The 13,442-nt window shown below is 38.5% G+C and overlaps 1 long non-coding RNA gene across 1 annotated transcript in view; it reads left to right on the top strand.

Moving 5' to 3' along the window:
* Positions 1-12,123, top strand: part of LOC138835584 (uncharacterized) — a 75,885-nt gene extending 63,762 nt beyond the window's left edge. Inside the window, exon 3 of the long non-coding RNA XR_011374658.1 lies at positions 11,917-12,123. This is a non-coding gene — a long non-coding RNA (uncharacterized lncRNA). The remainder of the gene's footprint in view (positions 1-11,916) is intronic.
* Positions 12,124-13,442: the final 1,319 nt, after the last annotated feature.

Genomic DNA, 13,442 nt, shown 5'->3' with positions numbered 1-13,442 from the left:
TATAAAATTAACCCTCCAAAATCAATGGCTTTTCTGTATGCCAACAGTGAGAAAAGTGTGGCTGAAATTAGGAAAGCAACTCCATTTGTAATAGCCCCACAAAAAATAAAATACCTAGGAATTAACTTAACTAAAGAAGTGAAGGACCTCTATGATGAAAACTTTAAAATCTTGAAAAAGGAAATCAATACAGAACTTAAAAAATGGCAAAACCTCCCATGCTCCTGAATTGGCAAGATTAACATCGTGAAAATGGCAATACTTCCCAAGGCTATCTACAAATTCAACGCAATACCTATCAAAATTCCACCCTCATTCTTCAAGGAAATAGAAGAGGCAATCCAAAAATTCATATGGAACAATAAAAGACCCCGAATAGCAAAAACACTCCTCAACGGAAAGAACACTGCTGGAGGAATATCAATACCAAATTTCAAACTCTACTATAAAGCCATAGTAATCAAAACAGCTTGGTATCGGCATAAGAACAGACCTCAGGACCAATGGAATAGAATTGAAAACCCAGAAATGAACCTACAGACCTATAGCCATCTAATCTTCGATAAGGAAGCTAAAACAATAGAATGGAAGAAAGACAGCCTCTTCAGTAAATTGTGCTGGCAAAATTGGTTAACTACATGTAGAAAACTAAAGCTAGATCCTTATATATCACCCTGCACCAGAATCAACTCCAAATGGATCAAAGACCTTGAACTCAAAGCAGACACTCTGAAAACATTACAGGATGGAATAGGAGAAACCCTAGGTCTCCTTGGCTCAGGCCGAAATTTTCTGAATAGAGACCCGGAAACACAACAAATCAAAGAAAGGTTGGACAAATGGGATTGCATAAGGTTGCAGAGCTTCTGCAGGGCAAATGATATAGCTAGCAAGATCAATAGAAGGCCCACGGATTGGGAGAAGATCTTTACTAGCCATACAACGGACAAGGGTCTCATATCTAAAATATACTTGGAACTCAAAAAATTAAACCACCCAACAACAAATCCTCAAAGAAACAACTGCCCAATAAATAAGTGGGCGAAAGACTTAAAGATAAACTTCTCTGAAGAAGAAGGATGGCCAGTAGACACATGAAGAAATGTTCAACATCCCTAGCCATAAAAGGAATGCAAATCAAAACAACATTGAGATATCACCTCACTCAAGTTAAAACGGCAAAAATCAAGAACTCTAACAACAACAGATGCTGGAGGGGATGTGGACAGAAAGGAACCTTACTTCATTGTTGGTGGGAATGTAAACTTGTTCAACCACTTTGGAAAGCAGTATGGAGGTTCCTCAAAAGACTTCACATAGATCTCCCCTATGATCCAGCAATCGCACTTTTGGGCATTTACCCAAATGTATACAAACAAGACCACACTAAAGCTACCAGCACAACTATGTTTATTGCGGCATTATTTACCATAGCTAAGATATGGAACCAACCCAGATGCCCCTCAGTAGATGAATGGATCAAGAAAATGTGGTATATATACACAATGGAATTCTATGCCTCCATCAGAAAGAATGACATTGCCCCATTTGTTAGGAAATGGAAAGGCTTGGAAAAAATTCTATTAAGTGAAGTAAGCCAGGCCCAAAGAAACATAGGTCCCATGGTTTCCCTTATTTGCAATATCTAGTATAGGTATGAGTCAAGCGGAAAAGGTCAGATAATGTGATGTTAGGAAAACGAACCCTTAAATATGTATTTTAATGTTTTCGTTTCTTTCATGCATGTGTTTCTAACGCATTTATAAGATTATTTCTTTGTTGCTTTGTATGTCCCTCCCCCACAGTGTAACCCCCGCTTTCACTTTATTTGATATCAGTATAACATGTGGAGGAGATGGGGACAAACAAGTCGTTTAAGGATTCAGGTGGACCTGTTGCAACAAGGAGAATTACAAAATGTCATGTCAAAGCAAGCTTTACAATGTCGGTGTGATGGGGGGAGGGGGGTATGAATGGGTGGGGGGGAGGGGGGAGGCTGGGAAGGGAGGTGAAGGGTAAACAAAGGAGGAGGCTGCAATGTTTGGTAAGAAATGTATGCATTATCCTGCCAATGTAATTGTAACCCCTCTGTACAGTATGTTCTCAAATAAAATAAAAGTAATTAAAAAAAAAAAAAAAGAATTTGGCCAGAGAGGGAAAATCCAGGCAAGGAAACAGATCTGAGCACTTGCTGGCAGCCAGGCCTTCAGCAGCAGTGGTGGCAGCAGTGGCAGCGGTAGCCCCCATACCTTCAGAGAGAGTCCGGGACAAAGGCGCCAGAGACAGCAAGCAAACGGATTCTACTCAATACCAGCAAGAACTGAGAAGGAGCAGATATCTTCATCCTGCAGGTCGCAGACCAGAGATGGCCCAGGAACCAAGACTCTGGCATGTGTAGAACTCTGACATCCTCACTCCTCAGGGAACAGAGGAGGGAAGGCCCTCTGCTCCCCTCCTACCACCACCGGAGATCTCCATCTTTGATACTGACAAAGGCCTGGCTGAGCAGCTAGCTCCAACTCAGGCCTTGGAAGAAAACAAAAGAGTCATTTAGCAGGTCACAGGAACCTAACCTGACCTGCCAGGCTCAGCTCCACCCAGGGGAAAGTCACCCAGCCCAGGCAGAAAAGGCTCCACCCTGGAGGGGTGGCTTTCTTCACTGGGTAAACAGAGCCAGAAGGCTGTCCCTCCCTTCAGCAGCCTAGACAAAACAATTGAAATTCAGTATACATAAACCCAGAGAATGGCTCCAGGCTGGACTCTGTGCATATCTCAGGAGCTTGCCCCTCAGGGAAAAGCTACTGTTAGCTGAAAGGCCTCAACTCTACCCAGAACCTAGCCTCATCACAGCATCTCCAAACTAGAGGAAACAGCCATCTCCCTCTTTTGTGATACTCAAAGCAGATCTCCCTCCCACTGAACTAGCCTGGGAAAAGGATCACAAAATCCTGCATAACACAGAGCATTTTTATGCCTGCTCAAACAAACAGACTTAAGAAACCAATCAAGCGAAAGGAAAACCAAACACCACATGCAGACTAGAGACTCCACCAAGAGACTGGTTAAGGACACAAGGGAGATACAGGATCTTCCCATCCCCTCCCCCAAAAATCAAAGAACTCTTTTTTGTACCTTTTTTTAATTTTTATTTTTTTAAATTGTTTTCTATTAATCTGTTTTCCTATCATAATTTTTATTTTAGGTGTATATTGTGTGTAAGGTATGTGTGTGTGTGTGTGTGTGTGTGTGTGTGTGTGTGTGTGTGTGTGTGTGTGTGTGCTTTCTTTTTAATCTCTTTTGACCTTTTGGTCCTTTTTACTTATTCATTTTTTATTCTTTTCATTTTTTTCTCTTTCTTTTCTGCGTGACTTAATTGCTGTTCTGCTGATACCCAGATATATACCTGTCATTGATTATTAGACCCTATCCCCCACTGTGTACATATTAATCCAGAAATTCACAACCTCTTAGGCTTAAATTCTTTAATAGCAGTATTATTTCTTTATACCTATATAATTTTCAAGAAACTAATTTTAAGAATTTTTATTTTTTAGTTTTTCATGTTTCCTTTCTATCCCTACCCTCCACTCATCCTATCCTTTTCTTCTCTCAATATCATTTCTTTAAACTTACATAATTTTAAGTGTTTCACTTTTTAAGTTTAAATTTTTGTTTTTCCATTTTTTCTTTATTTTTTTAATCTCTCTCCTATCATTCTGTCTAATCCATTTCCCTCCCTGAGATTATGACTTGGTTAAATTCACTCTCCTTTTACCTCTCCACATTCCTCTAATCCTATTTTTCCCCACATTTCTTCCTAAACCTAATACTTTCTGGTTTGCCAAATCCTTCTTTGCTGTTCTTAGCCCATTAATCCATAGTTGTTTAATGTTGAATAGATTGTATCTGTTGAACTAGATTGTATCTGCAGCCATTTTGAATGTGCAACTGCAGGACTCTGGTTGATGCTTGCCTTAAAATAGTGGTTTAGCACAAAATTGGTGTTACTTTCATACCAAATGGGCAGAACAAGCTGGAAAAACACAAGAAAAATGGCAAGTCCAGGTATCTCAACTCCCACTCATGATAATCTGGTGACAGACCACTTAATGAATTATCCAGAGGAGAGTGCCCAAAAATCTCTACAAATACTACTGGTAAACATGGTGAATGAAAAGACTGAAAACCTGCAAAGGACTCAGTGTGAGCATGATAGGGAGCAAGAGGAGGCAAACGAAAAATTAATACAGGAATCTTGTGAATGTGAGGAAGCTACTCAAAGATTAATACAGGAATTGTGTGAGCAGGTTGAGAAAAGTCAAAGAGAAAGACAGAAATTGTGTGAGCAGGCTGAGACAGTCGAAGAGAACTATAGGAATTGCATGAACATGAGGAAACTAATCAAAGAGTAATACAGGTATTGCGAGAGTGGGGTGAGAATAGACAAAGATCAATAGAAGCATTCATGGAATCCATAAACAGACCACTGAAAGAATTCAGGGAAACTACAAAGGAAATGCTGAATGGAGGCCGACAGAAGGAATGGGAGTCCAAGGAAACCATAACCAATCAACTATGTGATTTGAGAATAAACACTGAACACCAAATTAAGGAAGTAAAGAAGTTCATACATTTTAAAACAAAGCTCCAACAAAGAATTTGAAGCCATCAAAGCCGACCAATTAGAAGGAAAAGAAATAAAAACAAAGTAGAAAGTTTTGACAGTAGGTTAGACCATGCAGAAGATCGAATCTCAGGGATTGAAGACAGCCTAGGTATTATAGATAAAGAATGTACAACTATCCAAGACAAATCCAAGAAATATGATAGATCTATTCAACATATGGAAGACACCATCAGATGGCCTAATCTAAGGATAATGGGTATGGGCGGTGCACCTAGAGACAGAAGTTAATGGTATAAGAAATTTAACAGGATCCTAGCAAAGAACTTCCCAAATATGCAAAAAGATAGGCCTATTCAGATACAAGAAGCTTTCAGTCCCCCAAATAAACCAGACCAGAACGGGACATCAAACCGTCACATTATAATCCACACAGGATCAATTCAGACCAATCAAAAGATCCTTAAAGCTGTCAAGAAGAAAAGATCAATCACCTATAAAGGGAAACCAATTAGAATCACCTCAGATTTCTCAGCAGACACAATTAAAGCAAGAAAATCCTGAAATGATGTATGCCATGCCCTAAAGAAACAACTATCAACCAAGAATACTGTACTCAGCTAAACACTCCTTCATAATCAAAGGTCAAATAGAAACCTTCCATAGCAAAGAAAAACTGAAACAATATATCTCCACAAAACTAGCACTACATAAGATACTTAAAGATGTCCTACACATAGAAAACCAACAAGACCACAAAAAGGCCAAGAAACCACACTCAAATCCAAGAACCATAGGAAGAACCCAGTTGACACAGCCCCCAAGAAGGTGGATAACATGGCAGGATCTGCCAAACACCTCTCAGTACTAACTCTCAACATTAACAGACTTAACTCTCCAATTAAGAGACATAGACTTTCTAGTTAGATTAAAAAGCAAGATCTTTTTCTCTGCTGCCTTCAGGAGTCACACCTTGCCCATAAAAACAAACATATTTTGAAAGTAAAAGGCAGTAATAAAATCTACCAAGCAAATGGCCCCCATAAAGAGGCGGGAGCTGCCATCCTAATATCAGATAAAATGGACTTCAAATTAAGATTACTGAGAAGACATAAAGAAATTTGCTACATACTAATTGAGGAATCTCTCAGAAGAGATTCTAAATATCTATTCGCCAAACAATGAGCACCCAAATTTATACAAGAAACTCTACTTTCCTTCAAATTTCATATAGATTCAAAGACATTAATTGTTGGGGACTTTAACACACCACTATCTTCACTAGATAGATTAACTCGGCAAAAACTCAACAGTGAAACCACAGATCTAAACAACTGCATAGATCAACTAGATTTAACAGACATCTACCAAATATTTCACCCAGCAGCATCAGAATACACATTTTTCTAAGCAGCACATGGAACATTTTCCAAAATAAACCACATTTTAGGTCACAAAGCAAACTTGTCCAAATTCAGAAAATCTGAAGTTATACCTTGCATTCTCTCAGACCACAAGGGAATAAAATTAGAACTCAACAGCAAAAGTCACCAAAGAAAGTTCTGTAACACATGGAGACTGAACAACACACTGTTGAATCACCAGTGGGTCATGGAAGATATTAGAAAGGAAATTCAAATGTTCATGAACACACAAATTACCAGCTCCTCTGGGACACAGCAAAGGCAGTACTCAGAGGTAAGTTTATAGCTCTGAGTTCCTACATCAACAAATTGGAGAGATCAGAAACCAAAAATTTAATGAGACATCTCAGCCTCCTTGAAAAAGAGCATCAAGATAAACCCCAGTCCAGTAGATGGAAAGAAATAATTAAAATTAAATCAGAATTAAATGAATTAGAATCCAAAAAACCATAGAAAGAATCAACAAAACAAAAAGTTGGTTCTTCGAAAAAATTAACAAAATTGACAGACCCTTAGCAAATCTTATCAGAAAAAGAAGAGAACACACTCAAATAAACAAACTCAGAGATGAGAATGGAAACATCACCACAGAAAAAAACCAAGCTTCAGAACATTATAAGGGAATACTTCTCAAAACTTTATGCTAATAAGTTTGAGAACTTGACAAAAATGGACCTTTTCCTTGCAAATATCGACATGCCAAAACGAAACCAAGATGAGTTAAACCATCTTAACAGGCCCATATCAAGCATTGAAATAGAAGCAGCAATAAGAGACCTCCATCTAAGAAAAGCCCAGGACCAGATGATTTTACAGTGGAATTCTACAAAGCCTTCAAAGCAGAGCTCACACCAATACTCCTCCAACTCTTCAATGAAATTGAAAGAGAAAATTCACTACTGAACTCATTCTATGAAACCATCATAACCCTCATCTCAAAACCAGGCAGGGACTCATCAAAGAAAGAGACCTATAGACCCATTTATTTGATGAACATCAATACAAACTTCTCAACAAAATTTTGGCCAATCGACTTGAACAATTCATCCAAAAAATCATACACCACGATCAAACAGGATTCATTTCAGGGATGCAAAGCTGGTTCAAAATACACAAATCAAATAATATACTTCATCACATCAACAAGAGCAAGGATAAGAAGCACATGGTTATCTCAATAGATGCAGAAAAAAAACATTTGACAAGATCCAACATCCCTTTACGATGAAGGTTCTGGAAAAATTAGGAATCCATGGAACATTCCTCAATACAAAAAAGGCTGTATATGACAAACCTACAGCCAGCATTATACTCAATGGTGAAAAACTAAAGCCATTTCCTCTTAACTCAGGAATGAGACACAGAAGCTCACTCTCTCCACTTCTCTTCAATTTAGTATTAGAATGCCTAGCTACAGAAATAAGACAAGATGCAAACATAAAAGAGATCCAAATAGGGAAAGATGTAGCAAAACTCTCCCTCTTTGCAGATGACATGATCTTGTATTTAAAAAATCCCATGGATTCCACTTCCATATTACTCAAGCTGATTCAAAGCTTTGGCAAAGTAGCAGGGTATAAAATTAACCCTCAAAAATCAATGGCTTTTCTGTAGGCCAACAATGAGAAGAGCACAGCTGAAATCAGGAAACAACTCCATTCGTAATAACCCCCCCACACACACACAAAAATACCTAGGAATTAATTTAACCAGAAAAGTGAAGGCCCTCTATGATGAAAACTTTAAAAATCTGGAAAAGAAAATCAAAACAGAACTTAGAAAGTGGAAAAATCTCCCATGCTCCTGGATTGAAAAGATCAACATCGTGAAAATGGCAATACTTCCCAAGGCTATCTACATTTCAATGCCATACCTATCAATATTCCAACCTCATTCTTCAAGGAAATACAAGAGGCAATCCAAAAATTCATACGGAACAATAAAAGACCCTGAATAGCAAAAATGATGCTTAACAGAAAAAACAGTGCTGGAGGAATATCAATATCAAATTTCAAACTCTACTACAAAGCCATAGTGATCAAAATAGCTTGGTACGGGCATAAGAACAGACCTCAGGACCAATGGAATATAATTGAAAACCCAGAAATGAACCCACAGAGCCATCTAATCTTTGATAAGGGAGCTATAAAAAAAAGAATGGAAGGAAAGCCTCTTCAGTAAATGGTGCTGGCAAAATTGGTCAATCACTTGTAGAAAGCTTAAAGCTAGATCCTTATATATCACCCTGCACCAGAATCAACTCCAAATGGATCAAAGACCTCAAAGTCAAAGCAGACACCCTAAAAACATTGCAGGATGGAATAGGAGAAACCCTAGGTCTCCTTGGCACAAGCTGAAATTTTCTTAATAGAGACCCAGAAACACAACAAATCAAAGAAAGGTTGGACAAATGGGATTGTATGAAATTGCAGAGCTTCTGTATGGCAAAGGACGTAGCTAGCAAGATCAATAGAAAGTCCACACACTGGGAGAAGATCTTCACTAGCCATAAAGCAGACAAGGGTCTCGCATCTAAAATATACCTGGAACTCAAAAAATTAAATTCCCCAACAACAAATCCTCAAAGAAACAACTGCCCACTAAATAAGTAGGCTAAAGATTTAAAGAGAAACTTCTCTGAAGAGGAAAGAAGGAGGGCCAATAGACACATGAAGAAATGCTCAACCTCTCTAGCCATAAAAGAAATGCAAATCAAAACAACATTGTGATACCACCTCACACCAGTTAGAATGGCTATAATCAAGAACTCTAATAACAACATGCTGGAGGAGATGTGGACAGAAGGGAACCCTACTACTGCATTGTTGGTGGGAGTGAAAACTTGTTCAACCACTTTGGAAAGTAGTATGGAGGTTCCTCAAAAGACTCCATATAGAGCTCCCCTATGACTCAGCAATCCACTTTTGGGCATTTACCCAAATTATCACAAACGAGACCATACTAAAGCTACCAGCACAACTATGTTTATTGCAGCTTTTTTTTTTTAACCATAGTTTAGATATGGAAGCAACACAGAGGCCCTTCAGTAGATGAATGGATCAAGAATTCTATGCCTACATCAGAAAGAATGACATTGCCCTAATTAGGAAATGGAAAGACTTAGAAAAAATTATATTAAGTGAAGTCAGCCAGGCCCAAAGAAACATAGGTCCCATGGTTTCCCTTATTTGCAATAACTAGTATATGTCTGAGTCAAGCAGGAAAAGTCAGATAAGTTGATGTTAGGGAAATGAACCCTAAGATATGTATTCAAGTGTTTTTTTTCCTTTCATGTGATTGTTTCTAACACATTCATAGGATTATTTCATTGTTGCTTTGTATGTCCCTCCCCCATGGTATAGCCCCTGCTTTCACTGTATTTGATGTTGGTATAATTTGTGGAGGGGAAGGGGAAAAACAGATCGTTTAAATAGGGATACAGTGGACTTACTGCAACAATGACATGTACAAGTTGTTATGTTCAAAACGAACTTTACAACTTTGGTGGGGGGGGTGGGGGGCAGGAGGATTGGGTAAGGGGGCAGGGGGAGGATGGGAAGGGATGGGAAGGGGAAACAAAGGAGGAGGCTACAATACTTGATAAGATACGTACTCATTATCTTGCCCATGTAATTGTAACCCCTCCGTACACTATTTTCATAATTAAAAAAAAAGGAAAACGAACTTTACATCTTTAGGGGGGAGGGGAGATGGGGGGGAGATGGGAATAATGGGAAGGGGAAACAAAGGAAGCCACAAAGCTTGATAAGGAAGTACTCATTATCTTGCCCATGTAATTGTAACCCCTCTGTACAATATTTTCACAATAAAAAAAAAAAGAAGAAATGTACTCATTACCTTGCTCATGTAATTGTAACCCCTGTGCATGGTATTTTCACAATAAAAAAAATTTAAAAAAAGAATTCACACCAATTGGAGGCAAAAATTTACATAGAATAAATGAATCAGTGAATTAACAGCCCTTTTCCCAATCTGAAACACAGGTAGTGGTGACTGATGAGATAATGAAATCTGAGGAAGCTCTTTAAAGAAGACTTAGCCAGCTTGCTCAAAGATGGCCTGTGGTTCTTCTGTCTTCTGCAGCTCAAACCTCTCTCCCTGGCTTCTGGCAGTTTATGGTGGAAGCTGTAGTATCCACCATAAGACACTTGATGAGTTCAAGGATAAGAGACATGCTAAAGATGGCGGAGTCAATTTTTAAGATTTGTGTCTTGTGATCTCAACTCTGGATTATATATCTTTAGGGTACCTTCACATGATAGGAAAACATAGCTTCTATTTCATTAAAGTAATAGTTATTGAAGTATTCTTGTTTAAGCTCCCGAACTCTTTTAGTGATGGATTATTAGCAATTTTAAAAGGCAGACTGAACTCCGCACAACGTCATTCTGATAGCCTCACTGAGTAGGAGTATGATGCAAGCACATGGGTATGGTAGAGTGAGTTGAGATGAAAAGATACCCATGTTTATAACTAAACCTACAAGAAAAATGACATAGATAAAACCTGTCCATTCAAAGCCAATCTCTCTCCTTCCCTCCTTCCCTCCCTCCCTCCCTCCCTCCCTCCCTACTTCCCTCCCCTGCCCTCCCCTCCCCTCCTTCCTTCCTTCCTTCCTTCCTTCCTTCCTTCCTTCCTTCCTTCCTTCCTTCCTTCCTTCCTTCCTTCCTTCCTTCTTTTCTTTCTTCTTCCTTGCTTTGTGGTACTAGGGATCTTAACACAGAGCATAATACTACTGAGCCATACTTCCAACAATTTTTCACTGGTTATTTTTAGGATAGAGTCTTATTTCCTGCTCAGGTTCTCACCTGATCCATAATCTGACTACTTTTCAGCTTCCCATAATTGCTGGGATTACAGGCACACAGCACCACTGCCAGTTCCTCTTTTGTGAAGACTGTTTTGCAGACTTTTCTGCTAGACCTAGCCTGGCACTGTGATCCTCCCAATCTTAGTCTCTTAAATTGCTAGGATAACAGGTATGAGCCAATGCCACCTTGTTGGTTTCATGTCTTATGTTAACCCATAAAGATGCTATAGTGAAAAGAAAGAAAACCTTCTAAATACCTATCATCACCCAGAAATTTATTAATATTTGGAGTGTGATTAATAGCCTTTTAGGAAGCAAGCAAGTCTTCTAGCTATATATGTAATTTATGCTAGTACTGGGCTTGAATACAGGGACTGGGTGCTGTCCTGGAACTTTTTGTTGTAGTTCAAGGTTAGTGCTTTACCAGTTGAGCTATAGCCCCATTATGATTATTTTTTGGTGGTTAATTGGAGATAAGAGTCTCATACACTTCCTGCCTGGGCTGGCTTCAAACCACGATAATCAGATCTACAGTTTTTCTAGTCTCCACAAATTGTTTATCTTCCTTACCTCCAATGTTTTACTCATCCACCACCTGTCCTTCCTTGAGATCTCAACTAGCAGTATCCTTTATTAAGAAGGCTTTCCTTCTCATTTCCTCTTTGTCAATCACTAAATATCATGCTGGATTTTACACTGTCTTCTAGATAGTATTTTCTGTGGTAGTAGGGACCAAACCTATCATGTTACCAGCCCATCGCATATTGTGTTCAATGTCTAGTCACATGCTTGATACTCCAAGTGCACTTGTTAGATGTTGAATGACTGAATGGAGAATATTTTTCTTGTGGCTTTCCCATAGTCAAGTATTGCTGGACAGCTGACAAGAGCAGTCTAGTTTTCAGCCTAAACTTTACCAGGACCAAGAGACCAGTAAGTGATACTATGATTGTATTGAATGGAGTTTAGTCTCAACAGTAGCCACTTTTGACTTTTCTGTTCAGAGAAATAAAAGACTCCTTAATCAATTTTCTTAGATGAAACGTGGAGGATTCCCGATGAACACTACCACCCAGAAGATAGAGAATTTCCTGCCTCCTCATAAAGCAGACACGTATCTCAGAGTACTGACAAGGAAAAGCAATTTGTGCCTTCTGACTGACAGCCCATTTTTCCAACAGCCCTCAGCCAAATGGGCAGCTAGCAAAAGAGCCAGCTGAATAGGGTTGACTGCACCTGGGAAACCTGATCATCTGGTGAGAAAAAAAAATAGTGTTCAAATTGGTTCAAGTGGAAATGGGGCCGGGTGAGCAAGATGAATTTACTATGGTCTGTACAATGCTCCTGAATGCACCCCATTTCCATAGTTTGCTCCTCTTAGGTCTGACATTTCAGATGGACCCAGATGGGCAGATTGAGACTACACAGACAACCATTAGATTCAAAGGATAGTCTTGGATTCTTTGTTAATATCCTGTTAACATTCCTGCTACATTCAGGCTGTGTTTTTACATTTTCTAAAAAAAAATAGAAGCATAAATTGTTATCTTTAAGCTGATGCAATTAAATTATATCTTTTTATTTCATCTTTTTTATTTAGTAAAGTTTAAGATAAATCAGGTGAAAAGTATGAATAGAAATTTAGAATATTTCCTATAGCTTACTATAGGAATAACCCATGGGGATTCCTCTTCCTAGGAAAATTCAACATGCATTCTAAGAAAGGATTTTCAATTTTTGCAGCTTTAAATCAAGAGCAAGTTCTCACAGTACCTCAGAAGCCAAACGGAGCCCTCACTGCTGATCACTCAGAATGCCATCAGAATGTTTTTTTAATGTTATCACTCAATCACTTTGCTAAGTGTCACTGATATAAAACATGAAATGTTCCATCTTATGTCTCTTCTTTAAAACCCTGACTTTCAAAAAAAAAACCAAAATTCTTCTTATGAAAATTTAAGTGCAATCATACAACTCTAACAACTATTGCTGTTTGTCTTTTTCATCTGTGTTTGACATCTCTCTCCAACCTTTGTTAACTTATTTTATTTGTGGCATTGTATTGTACTATATTTTACTAGAGTAACTTGAACCAGTTCATGTCCTCATCTTATTTCCAAATGCTCCATTTGCATCTCCTAGCTACTATATCAGTGAGCTCTTTGTCTGTGGTTTTGCTTACCCAGTCGTCAGTTACCCAAAGTGACCCATGTTCTGCAACACAAAATGAAAAATTCTGGAAATAAATACTTCATAGGTTTTTAAATCACAAGCAGTTATGAGTATGGTGAAATTTCTCACCACCCTGCTCTTTTTCATGTGGGATGGGAACTGTTTCCTTGGCCACAGTGTCTATGCTGTACAAACTATCCATCCACTCGTCAAGTATTGTATTTGATAATGTATCCAAAGTGCCTAGTCTCCCTTCATTGTTTTATTTGCTTTTCATATGCCCATCTACTGATTGACTTATTTTAGAAAGCATGGTAAGGTAGTAAACATTCTATCTCTGTCTACTTCTGGTACCACTGAACTAGTTTCTGTATTCCTTGTATTTCCTATG

This window comes from Dipodomys merriami, unplaced genomic scaffold (genome assembly GCF_024711535.1).
Source record: "Dipodomys merriami isolate MVZ:Mamm:240054 unplaced genomic scaffold, mDipMer1.0.p SCAF_24, whole genome shotgun sequence".
NCBI classification, from domain to species: domain Eukaryota; kingdom Metazoa; phylum Chordata; class Mammalia; order Rodentia; family Heteromyidae; genus Dipodomys; species Dipodomys merriami.
The sequence above is the reverse complement of the archived record's forward strand: the minus strand, read 5'-3'. Positions and strand labels throughout refer to the sequence as shown.